Raw genomic sequence first — 12,430 nt, forward strand, 5'->3', positions numbered from 1 at the left:
CCCGGGCCCCCAGAGGGAACGTCTGCCATTCAGCTGCAACCACTTGTTTTCAAAAAGGCAGAAATGTGAGCCCACTGAGGCCAGAGCTGAGAAGTTCCCAGGAGGGTCAGAACATCTGGATTTTTGTGGGAAATAACCTCACATTTAGAGTTGACAACTAATCTGATGAAAGCGTTCACCATTTGCAGGCTGACTACGGCCCCCGGGCCTCTGGTTTGAGAACTCTTCTCTATTCTACACTGCCTAGGATCAAGCAAAGCACATTCTTTCCATTGGTGGCTCCCTCTGCCACACCAGAGAGCTTTAGAAAGAGCCATTCAGGAAATGCCTCTTGTAGAAAGGCTGTTTATGCATCAATCCATCCATGCATCTATCATCCACCTGCATTCACCATTCCATCCATCCATTCATCATCGTTCACCTGCCCACTGATTCATCCACCCAACCAGCCATCATCCATCCGTGTGTCCATCCACCCATGCATCACTCATCTATCTATCCACCCATCCATCATGCATGGATGGATCCACCCAACAACTTATCAGTTCATCCATCCATGTCTCTTTCCATTCATTCATGAAACACACGAAGCACCACCTATCAGGTGCTAAGGCACACAGATAACAAAATGTGGTCCGGACATATAGCAGAATATTATTCAGCCTTAAAAAGGAAGGAAATTCTGACACTTGCTACCACCTGGATGAATCTTGAGGACATTATGCTAAGTTAGTAAGCTAGTCACAACAAGATGAGTACTATATGCTTCCATTTATACGAAATACCTAGAGTAGTCAAAACCATAGAGACAGATGGTAGAGTGGTGGTGGCCAGGGGCTGGGGGAGGAGGGAGTGAGGGGCTATAATTTAACGTGCACAGAGTTTCAGTTTTAGAAGATGAAGAAGTTCTAGAGATGGTGGGAACTGGGAACGCATTTAATACCACTGAACGGTGTTCTTAAAAATGGTTTGGATGGTAAAGTTTATGTTATGTAAGTTTTACCACAATTTGGAAAATTGAGGAAAGGGAGGGGAGGGATGAGAAATTTCCAGGTCCATCCAGCTGACCACTGGCGAACCCAAGGATGGAATCAAGTTTCTTTCCCCCAACACCAGAAACCCATCTCTTCTACCGCCCAAACTTACCCAAGTCCCTTACTGCTCACTGGCTACTTGAGCAAGGCCAGTGCCACTCCCTCTGAAAAGGTCACTCCCTACCTGTCCCCCCTGTTTCACTTTCCTTCTTCCCAGTCCATCCTCTGCACTACCACTGATGTCTCCAGGAAATTTAATTTATTATCTTACTCTCCTACTTGAACACTTTGCATGGTTTCCCTTCATTCTTAGGATTAAGACCAAACTCTATGAATCAAGACTCCAACCTCCCCTTTCATTATTCTTCTCTCCTAACACCAAAAACCACACGCTGGCCTTGGTTCAGACCCATTTCCTGCCCCAGGGCCTTTTGTCAAGCCATCCTCTCTGCCCAGAATCTCTTTTTGCCCCCACGACTGAATCCTTCTGCTCTTTCAGGATTAGCTTCAACGTCACCATCTCTCAGACCTCTTTGTAGATTTCCCCAAAAATTCTTGTGCTTCATAGCATCGTCATAATTTCTGATTATACACTGGCTTCCTTGTTTGTTTTCTATCTTCTCATAGTGGAATGAAAGCTCTGTAAGAGCAGAGACTGCACCTCGTCTGCCCTGTTTCATGAGCCCAGTGACCAGCATGCAGTAGGTGCTCAATAAACGTACACTGAACAGATAAAGGGCTGGACAAATGAACAACAAGCCCTTTCTGTATGGCGAGTGGTCACACCAGAGAAAGAATAGGATCCAGAGAGAAGGATGGGGAAAAACATCCAGGTAACTACTTTGGTTTGAGGTGACGTCGATCGTCAAGAAGATGGGGGAAAGCATCAAGGAGATACATGGAAAATATAAAAAAGAACCCAAACTTCTAGAGATGAAACTAATAATGTCTGACAAGAGAAACACACTGAATGTGATTCCTAACAGACCAGACACCACAGAAGAAAAGAGGCATGAACCTAAATACTTAACAACAGAAAATATCCAAAAATGCAGAGAGAACTAAGAACAACAAAAAGAAGAGGATTTCTGGAAAAGTGACGAGATTTGAAGCGTGGAGAAGAAGCTGTAAGGAAGAGATAACAGGAGTCTCCCAGGAAACCCAGCAAAGCAAGGACACGCAACCAACAGGAAACATGGCTGAACACAAGGAGATTAGACTCCTCCTATGGAAGGAAGGATGGAACTGTTTTAGATCTGTATCGTGGCGGTGGTTACATGGCTCTGTCAAGACTAATAAAAATGTACAACAGGAAGCGTGAATTTCACTGTAGGCAAACTATATGTCCGTTTAAAAAAATGATTTAAAATTACATACCGCGAGGGTACACGGTACCTGAGGATATTCACCCAGAAGGATCATCCCTGGGTCATATTCTGAAGTAAAATTGCGAGACTCAAAGAAGTATAATCACATAATTTCTCTTCTCAGTCATTTGCTGCTTTTGCCTAAATGGCCAGTGAACCGGCTGCCAATTTGCAGAGAACGCTGAGGACAAAGAAATATGTTAAAGTGCCCCAGACCGTGGGAAATTCCACAGGTCAATCTTCTTGGGCTCTGCTACAGATTATAACAAATCCAGGGAAGGGGTGGCAGGGGAAGAGGAGGAAACGGTAGGTTAAAAGAGATTTGAAAGACATAACAGATTTTCTCAAATGGGCAGCCCTGAACCATAGTGGTTAGGGCAGCCCACCCGGGCGGTAAAACCATGGAGAAATGCAAGAAAGCGGCTGCTTGAAGGGCGGGAACCCTTCCTTTTGGAGGCAGGGGTGGGGATAGCAGAGGGTCTTTGAGGATGGAAGGCAAAGTTCTGCTCCTTCGCTCAGGGGGAGCTGCGAGGATGTTCAGAGTATAGTAACTCACCCAGCTGTACACTTGTTTAGAGTGGCTTTCGATCTGCTTTACTTTACAATAAAAGAAGGCTAAAACCCTGCAAACACTGAATTGTCTTGATGGTACTTAAAATACACATGTTGGAAGAACAGAAGAAAATCCCCTGAAATATGACAGTGATGGTCTCTGGGGAACGGGATCCTTTCTTCCTAGCGCCTTTCCATATTTTCCACTGTGGCCTTGTAATCAGAGGAAAAAATTATGTGTCCATTTTCTACTTGTTTCATCTTTCAGCTTTTAATTGGGTGTCCCAGAGGGAGGAAAGGTCTGTATTTGGAATTTTCTGTCTTGTTAACCATTATATCCCCAGCACCTAAAACAGTCACCAGAATATGAAGGGCAGCCAATACATATTGATGCAATAAAGGAACAGATGGATGGATCCAGAAAGTTTAAACATCCTGGAAGGGGAAAAATAATTGGCATCCTCACATCAGTCCTCTTCAGAAAACAATGGACTCATCCATCAACACTCATTGCTGCCTCCCCAGCTGGTGAGGTCCTGGGCTGCACGTCATGGGCTCCTTAAGCGCTGGCCCCTCTGTCTGGAGACAGCCAGGCTCAGGGACATTGCCTGGTATATGCCCCACAGAAGACACGGGAAGGACACAACCTGCTGCCCTACCTGAGCACCCTGGGACGCGCCCTCCTCCGCATTAAGACAACCACCCCCAGACCCCACGGTGGGTCAGAGCAGAGTGCCACCCAGCATGTCAGAGGTGGCACAGGATTCAGAGATGGAGCAGTGTTCAAGTCACAGACAGAATCCTCATGAATGCCACTGCCACCGAGGGCAGCATCTAAGTGCTATTTACTAATGGGTATGTTGAGGCAGAAAAAAATCATGAGCACCGTTTCTTCATTTCAGTAATGGAAATGCAGCAAAATTGTTTTCAGTGTGCAAAAGTAAGGATAAAAAAGCAGCACTAAGCAACCTTTAGAGGGTTCAGTATGTGCCAGGCACTGTGAGGTCGTTCATTGAATCTTACAACTGTAACTCTGTGGGGTAGGAACCGTTATCCTTCCCAGGGTAGGAAACAGAAAGCTGATGCACAGAGAGGTTAAGTAACCTGCCCAAGGTCACACAGCTCTTAAGTGGCCAGGTTCGGATTTGATCCTACTTCTGTGTGGCCTGGAGTCTATGTTCTTCACCAGATGCTGGGTGCCTGGGGGAAGTAATTCAGCATGACTGAATCGCTTTGCAAGGAACAGCAAATCGACCTCCGAATGGCATGAGGACTGTTACTGGCTCTTGTAACAGGACATCCAGCAAAGGATGGGCTTCAGCAACTTGGTGATGTCATGGGGACCCTCCGTGGTATCTTCCTGTTTTGTTCCCTGTTCATTATGTGTCCGGCAAGTCCTGGGTAGAACAGCACCCACTCAAAAGGGGTGAAAACCATGAACTTAATGACAGTCTTCTTTACAAAGGTGTGGGAACCACAAGATGCGGGGCTCCCACCCTAGACTAGCAACCACCGAAGCTGTTACCCCCTTTCCAAGGAAGGGCTCTTGGCCCCTGGCAAGACCTGCAGCTAGCGGTCACCCCACAGAGGTGGAGGAATGCAGGTGTTGTCAACCCCAGCTCCAAAAGAGGCAACCAGAGACATAGATACCACAGCCCCTCTCTCCTCCCACCCCTGAACAAGTGCTGGAGGCTCCCGTTAGGCAACCCAACCAGAAACCAGAGAGCAAGGGAGCCTGGCCACACAGCAGTCTTCCTGGGCATGGGAGTCCCCTCTGGCCTCGGTTTCTCTACCTGCCAAATGGGTGTAAGCTGCTGGACATGGTGGTTGGGGTGTAAGTGAGGCAATCCTCACAGATGGCCTTGGAGCTCTTCAGAAGAAAGTCCCCTTGGATTCTGAAGGGGAGCCATACCTGCCTTCCTACTCTTGGATCCCCAGCACCCGGCACACAGTAGGTGCTCCATAATAGGTATCTTTGAACCCCGCATGCCTTCCTCCCTCATTGGCAGCCAAAGTCCTTACCATGACTCTCAGGCTCTGCACACCCTCAAGTGCTCTCTGCCCTTCCCCCTGCAACCACTCCCCTCCAGCCCCATGGCCTCCCTGTGCATCCTCAAACACACCACACTCCCTCCCACCCCAGGGCCTTTGCACTTGCAACTCCTTCTGTGTCTGTCTGTCCCACCGGAACGACATCAGTGTCTTGTTCTCCGCTTCACTCCCAGCTCAGCGCCCATCACATTCTTGTTGCGCTGCCCAAACCTGTGTTAGCACATTCATCCCACATGCACTGTCCTGGCTTCCGATCGGCCAGTGGCTCACTTCATCCTCCCAACATCCTGCATCCCGGGTGCGGAGGCTCGAGTTCAGGCTGGCCTCCCTCCCTCGGAAGCACACAGCCAGACCTGACCTTGGGCCGTCTGCACCACGCCCCCCCGAACCGCCACAGCCTCTCTGTAGAACACAGCAGGCCACCACGTTGTGGACAACGAGTCAGCAAGTGGACAGAGACGAGTCCCTCTGCACGGGGGAGTTGCCACTCGCACCGTCCCTGACCCGGTGGATTTCCTCTTCCTTGGCCAGGTCCTCGGAGCAACTCACCCCCTAAGAAGGGCCTGAAGGCTTGTGCTGAGCGTAGGCCCGCCTCTGAAGGCCCAGGCAGCCAGCATCCTCTGTGTTTTTGAGGAGAGGGCCTCTCTCTGGCCCCCCTGCCGCCCACCTCGCCCTCTGCCCTGCGGCCGGGGAGTGAACAATTCTCTGCACACACTCGGCTTCCTCTTGCTTTTGTCAGCTGCTTGAGCTATTAAGATGTTGACCGGCTGCCACGGCAAGAGACGCAGTCAGAAACTTGGCAGCGTCTGGTCTTGAACCCTGCACAAAGAGGACGGATGCCAGGAAGGGCCTGGGAAGAGGCCGGGCGCTGGACGCCTGTACACTCGTCTCCGAAACCCTCCTTCGTCTCGTTCGCTCTGCGCTCGGGCTGTGGGAAGTTGACGGCCCGTCCATCAGCCGAGGGGTACAAGTCGCTCTTAAAGACGCATTTCTGACTAGGCCTGCGGCTCAGGTCCAGGGGCGTGTGGGGGTCCCACCCACATCAACCTGCGGGCCGGGCCAGGGTCTCCTTGCAGAGAAAAGCCGCTGTCAGGACCTCAGAGCCCTGCCCCCCCCCCCCCCCCCCGCGCCCTCCCGTCCGAGCCCTGGGGTTTGGAATGATTGGCAGGTCCTGATGCTGGCGCGGGCAGGGCTTCTCCAGCCCCTGAGGCACTAACGGGGACATGAAGGAAGTCACCCAGACTCCAAGCCCAAGATGGACCCAAAGGGCAGCCACAAGAGGACCACTGCCATTGCTGATGTACGTACACGGGGTGCTGGCCTGGCCCGCATGTGATCACTTACTCAGCCCTGCACGCAAGGAGCCCCTCTGCCTCCATGCCATGGGAGTCCTGGGCCTCAACAGGTCAGAGCCAGCAAGAGGTGAGACGGGGCGCTTCCGCACTCACAACACAGCTCCTGACCGCCCGCCACCCCCCACCCCAGTCCTTCTGTCTATCCGCCAACCTGCAGTCAGAGCTCTCTAAATGGTCAAGCCCTACCTACGGAGCTCCGTATCCTTCAGGGGCTCCCCAGTGCTCTGGGGTAGAAAGTACAAACTCTTTAATGTGGTTCCTAGAGGAGCTCATCACCTACCCCTGCCTCCTGTCCAGCCCGGTTACGACCATCTTATATCCATTCTCGTTCCGTCATATTCTCTCTCTGTCTCCTCCCTGTGTCTCTCTCTCACCCCTTCTCTCCCTGCTCTAAGCTTCTTTGTTCCTTTAAGGGTCCCGGTCTCCCTGCTTCCAGATTTCTCTAATCACAGCACTTGCTGGACCGCGAAGTAAGTGCTTTGTAAGTTGTTGGCACACACAGGCACGCACACGAGTGTAAATCCTGTGAGAAGGGCCAGGACCGCTTTCCTGTCCACCACGCCACCCCAAATGCCCACGTGGTGCCTGGCAGATGGCAGATGGTCCGTGTGTGTGTGTGTGTGTGTGTGTGTATGTCGATGTATCGGTGATGGAAGTCTGCTTCCAAAGTCCTAGTTCTTTCCTCAACACCTTGTTGCTTTCATACGATAACTCGCTGTGCATCAGTGACTCGATTTATTTTCCCTTCTAAAAATGCAGCCCTGTGAGGGAAGTGAAGGAAAGAGTGGGCTTGGATAGCTGGGGCAGATTTGGGGAAGAAGATGCGAGTCACCATGCTCCCTCAAGGTCAGAAGGTTGGGTATGATTTTGCCTACTGTGTTCTGGGGAACGCGAGGTGAGCAACGCAGGGAACCGTCCCATCCGCCAGATCCTCGCCCTCCTCCCAAGTAAGACCTGTGTTGGCAGCTACCTCCGCTCCTATCCAGTTTCCAGGAAGGTAGAAGACAGTACATTCAAGGCTCTTTGATTGAACTCTCTTGTTCCGGTTGTCTTAGTCTGTTTGGGGGGCAGTAACGACATCCATAAGTGGGGAGCTTAACAGCAGACATGGGGAGACTGGGAAGTCCAAGATCAAGGCGCTGGCCAGCAAATCTCCTGGGGGAGGCGCGCTCCCTGGCATGCAGAAGTTCTGCTTCTCACTGTGTCCTCAGGTGGTGGAGAGGGAGATGGGCTCTCCTGGTCTTGAAAGGCCGCGAGTCCCACCATGGGGGCTCCAGCTCCCCTGTCATGACCTAACCACGTCCACAGGCCCCACCTCCTAACACCATCACCTTGGGGGTTAGATTTCAACTTATGAATTTGGGGGACCCAAATACTCAGTCCCTGGCACCTGTGTGGGTCACTGTCCTCATCCCCACTGACCTGTGATACTGCAGGGTCCTCAGACTTGGCAGGCAGCTGAATTACCAGGCTGGGGGGGCGCCTCCTAAGAATGCAGACTCCCGGGCCCGGCCCCCACTATTCAGGTTCAGGAGGGCTTGGGTAGGACCCTGGAATCCGTGTGCTTTACAAGCCTCCCATGTCACCCTAATGAAGGTGGTCCATGCAACATACTTTGAAAAACACTGTCTAGGGTGGTGAACTCAGAAGCACTTGGTAACATGTAAGAGCCATATCCGTGATAAGTTTCGTGTCCGCAATGTGCCAGATACAGTTTTTAACCATTTCACTTATTACTAACAACAACTCAACAAGGTGATACAGGTCTCCCCCGCTCTCTGAAAGTAGAGTGTTCCTACGAAAACTTTCATAAGCAGCCATGGCACAAAGCCAAGAAGCAATTACCATTAATTTACATGAAAAATTCTTTGAGTGTTCCCAGACCCAATAAATCATCTCTCTTAGGTTTTTCTGATACCTTAGGACACATCTTGCTAACAAAGTCGCAAAATAGATCGAGATAAAGCACGTATGCCCACAGGCACAGTTCGGGCTCTGGAGGCTGGAGGCTGAGAGGCTGCGTGTGGTTCCCCGGGAAGGAGCTGGGGGGGCACCACCCTCACAGCCTCTGTGAGGCCTCAATGCAAAACAAACGCTGAATTAGATTTTCACTTTTCACCTTTTTTTGTAAAAGCAGAAATTCTCTTTGGATTTCTTTCTTTAGCCACATCCTAACACAGGTCTCTTATAGAAGCTGAGTCACAATATGCAAACTTAAAAACTGGGGGATTCCTGTAACTCCCTCTGTTTCCCAGGTTGGAAAGCAGAGGCTCAGAAAGACATGGTTTCTTGCCCTGATCACACAACGTGCCAATACCAGAACTTGGATCTGAACCCAGCTGTCGCCCACCGAGGTGCTCCTATCCACAACGCATCAGCGTCGCTTCATAAAGCCCTGTGGGTCCAGAGCCAAGATGAAGGCAGATGGGCGATCAGGAAGGAGATTTCGGTGGACTCTCCTGGGCTCAGACGAGCATTGAATGGGTGAGCAGATGGTGGACCGTGGACATAGACGGTGCTGACCTTGGGCAAGGAGCAGCTCTCTCTTTCTCGGTGCCTTATCTATGAAATAGACATCGAATGACAGCTCCATGGGGTTGATTAAAGATTGAAACACGTGTAAGGAGCTCGGTAACCAGCAAGGGCTCAGTAAAGAGCAGTCATGTGACGGCAGTTGACGTGGTGCCTCCTCCCAAGGTGGGTGGGGCTTGACATGTCTTAGCCTCGGGAAGTGGCTTTACTGACCCACATGTAGGGCTCCTTTAAGCTTTTAAACTAGTTAACTGGTTATTGAAAACATTTAAAAAATTAACTAGTAGAAAAAATTTCATTTCTAGTTAATTAGCAACCTGCCCCATCACTACTTTATTTCCTAGTAATCTTTCCAACCTGCCTTCCCCTTTTCTGCTCCATTCTACGACTCATGGAAATCTAGCCCAAGGTTTCTCTACATCCGCATCACACATTTTCGTAAATGTTACTCTTTATCTGCGTGAAGTATTACGGGATATGTTTAGAATGAAAGTCACTTGGCAAATAGAAATGAAGTTTACATAAATTGCATTTAAATCTCAAGTAGGGGGCAGCAGGGGGTTCGAGGGAGGAGTGCACTTGGATGTACTTGGGTCCTGGCTTAGAAAAATCTCCTCTCTTCCTGCCCGGCTGGCCAAGATAATATTACTGAACGAACTCTCCCTGGGAAGGAAAAAGTCCTTCAATGCTTCTGATGATATTGAAAATGAAGAGATAAGTCGAGAGCTGAGCTCCTTGGCTCCTCCACTCTGCTCCTCCCCGATACTGTGCAAGAGACACACAGACACTTTGCACCTTCTAGCTCCACACCTGAAAACAGTAACAAGTTCTTGTTGGTGGTGGAGAGAGTGAGAGGAATGGGGCCAGCCCCTGCTGTCCCATAACTCTGGGGCTGGGGAGTGCCAGCTGATGAATTTGAAAAACAAGACTGAAGGTGTTTCCATCAAAGAAACAAACAGATGCATAGAATTCTAATTGAGCACAAACCTGCTTGGTATCAACTCTTTGGCAAATGGGGGGCCCGGCCAGGGCAGCTGCATGTGTCTGGGGTCCCTAGCTAGACGTCTGAAAGGTCTTCCTCCGTTCTGTCCACTGGGATGTCTGGGGCTGCCAGGCCATATGCTGCCCTCATGCAAATTCGGAAGCACATCCCCTTCGGAGGAGGCTGCTCCACTGGAATAGGAGCACCGGGCTGGATTTACACCCTCTGCTGAGCCCCATGGACGCATGCGTGCTGTGCAGGGAGAGGTGCCCTGCCCCCCTTCAAGGAAGGACTGGCCAGCTGTGAGAGCGTCCTTCACGAGGTCACACCTTCCCAGCACACCTGTGTTGGCAACTGAGCCTCGCTGGGGACACAGGTCTGGCTGTCGGGGCTCGAGGTAGGGCTCGAGGCAGGACCATACTGGGCTCCCCTGCTGCAGCACCCCCACCTCCACCCACCACCACCACCCCGCCGCCAGCGGGGCCCAGCCTTGCCACGCCAGTGCTGGATTTCTCCCTCTGCTCAGTCCAGCTTCCCGTCTTTGACTTCCTCTGACAGGTGCCGATCCCTGATAAACATGCCAGACCCCAAATTCTGTGCTTCTGAAGAGCCAAACCTGCAAGTCCCTGTCCTGCTCTCTTGGTCCGTGTGCAGAGAAGGAATCAAAGACCCATTAAAAATGGCAGCTGAAGTCTCTGGTGAAGGGGAGCCGCCCCAACCTGCAAAAGGGCAGGAGCGGGTCTGGAAGGGGCCCCATCTGGGATTAAATCTGACGGGACGGTGGGGCTGCCTAGGGGAGGGGGTGCTTTGCAGGCTAAGACACAGGCGCAGGCCCTGGGTGGCAGGGGGCAGAGGAAAGGCTGGGGTAGGGGAGCACAGAATAGGGCAGAGAAGGGTGAGAAGAAGCTGGGAAATTTGGAGGGCCTGAGGGACAAAGGTAAAGAGTTCAGTCTGTATTCCAAGGCTCGTGTGTTTAAATCTGGGCTGATCTGATCATATCTGCCTGGTAAAGAGGTCTTTCAGCCCACTGAGAGGTGGGCCTGCCTCTTGGCGGGGAGCGGGTCTGGACTATTTGGGCAACAAGGAACTTCAGGGGACAGCACCTGCCGAGGGTGTACAGCTGAGGGCGGGTGGTGCAGAGGGGCTCAAAGGACCTCACTGGGGCCCCAGCTTGGCTGTTTCTGTAGCACCCCCAGGGCCCTGGCCAGCCGTCCTGCGCCATACCCATCTGCAGAGGGTGGGCGTCCATCAGTTCCCAGGGCCCGTGCCTCACAGATGAGCTCCACGCTGCGCCCCGCCTAGGAGGTGGCCTGCCCAGAAGGACGCTGTGCCAGAGGCTTTGTTGGAGTGTGGGAGTGCCAGGGCCGAAGCAGGTGCTGTCTTTATTTTTCCAAGCCCCTGGGACTGGCTTTCGAGGCAGGAGGCAGCAGTGAAGTAGCGACTGGTGGAGGCAGATACAGATCGGGCCACCGCAGCCCTGCATCCTTGTCAGAACATCCGTCGGACAGGCACAGGTGGGGGGAGCAGAGGAGAGCGCGAGGCAGGACGGGAGGAAGTGCTGCACGGTGGAATTCTCCAGCTGGCGTTTAGAGCCGTGGGTTCTGGAGCTTGAGGGATGACGTGGACTCCCCTCCATCTGGAAAAATGTCAAGCGTGACCAACAAGGGAAAAATGGACAACGGCATCGTACATTGTGGCACCGTGGACCAGGTTACACTTGAAAACGGGTGTCAGGCTGGCCGATCTTCCGGGCCAGCCCACCTACACGGGCACCGAGTGGCCCCTTAGGACCCCCACATGCAGGAAGGGAGTGACCTTGGAGAAGACAAAGACACGCTCGAGGCCTCCCAGCTACAAAGGCACAGCCAGGATTCAAACCTGGGTCTGGAGGCCCCGAAGCCTCCCTCAAGGCACCTGCCCGCCCCAAAGGCTCCAAGAAGAGCAGTCAAGGCTCCGTGTGCAGGAGGCCGGAGGGCTAGGTGAACACCTGGGCGGTGGAACCCAGGGGGCTAGAGGTGAGAGGTCGCCGCACCCAGGAGCCCTCCAGGCTACAAAGTGCCTGTAATAAAACCTTGAAAAATATGCAAAAATCTATTTAAATAAATAAATAAATAGTAAAAATTTCTCCAGCTTGTTTCCCCAGCAAGACCAGGAGAACACTTTTTTGTTTTGTTTTGTTTTGTTTTTAGATTCTACTTATTTATTTGACAGAGAGAGAGAGCACAAGCAGGGGGAGCTTCAGACAGAGGGAGAGAGAGAAGCAGACTCCTTGCTGAGCAGGGAGCCCGAACTGGGGCTCAGTCGCAGGACCCCGGGATCATGACCTGAGCCGAAGGCAGCCACTTAACCAGCTGAGCCACCCGGGCGCCCCTAAGAAAGTGCTTTAAAGTCTAACATGGTGAGTAGCAGAAACTTCAGATCTTATTTCATCCTCTGAGACAGTTTCCTGGCGGGGCATCAAACTTCCCTTCTGAGGCTCTGTGCAGATTAGATTAGATCATGCATGTCACTGAGTCAGTACACCGCCTGGAGTACAGCACTTATTAATATCCTTCA

At 51.8% G+C, this 12,430-nt stretch overlaps 1 long non-coding RNA gene across 1 annotated transcript; it reads left to right on the forward strand.

Moving 5' to 3' along the window:
• Positions 1 to 6,156: 6,156 nt before the first annotated feature.
• On the forward strand, positions 6,157 to 12,386 carry LOC129046087 (uncharacterized). The gene is made up of 3 exons (XR_008506815.2): positions 6,157 to 6,427; positions 8,616 to 8,844; positions 12,064 to 12,386. It is a non-coding gene; the product is annotated as an uncharacterized LOC129046087 (long non-coding RNA).
• The last annotated feature ends 44 nt before the right edge of the window (positions 12,387 to 12,430 follow it).

This window comes from Mirounga angustirostris, unplaced genomic scaffold, assembly GCF_029215605.1.
Source record: "Mirounga angustirostris isolate CCGP_5_RB_7025 unplaced genomic scaffold, mMirAng1.0.hap1 SCAF_10, whole genome shotgun sequence".
NCBI lineage: Eukaryota > Metazoa > Chordata > Mammalia > Carnivora > Phocidae > Mirounga > Mirounga angustirostris.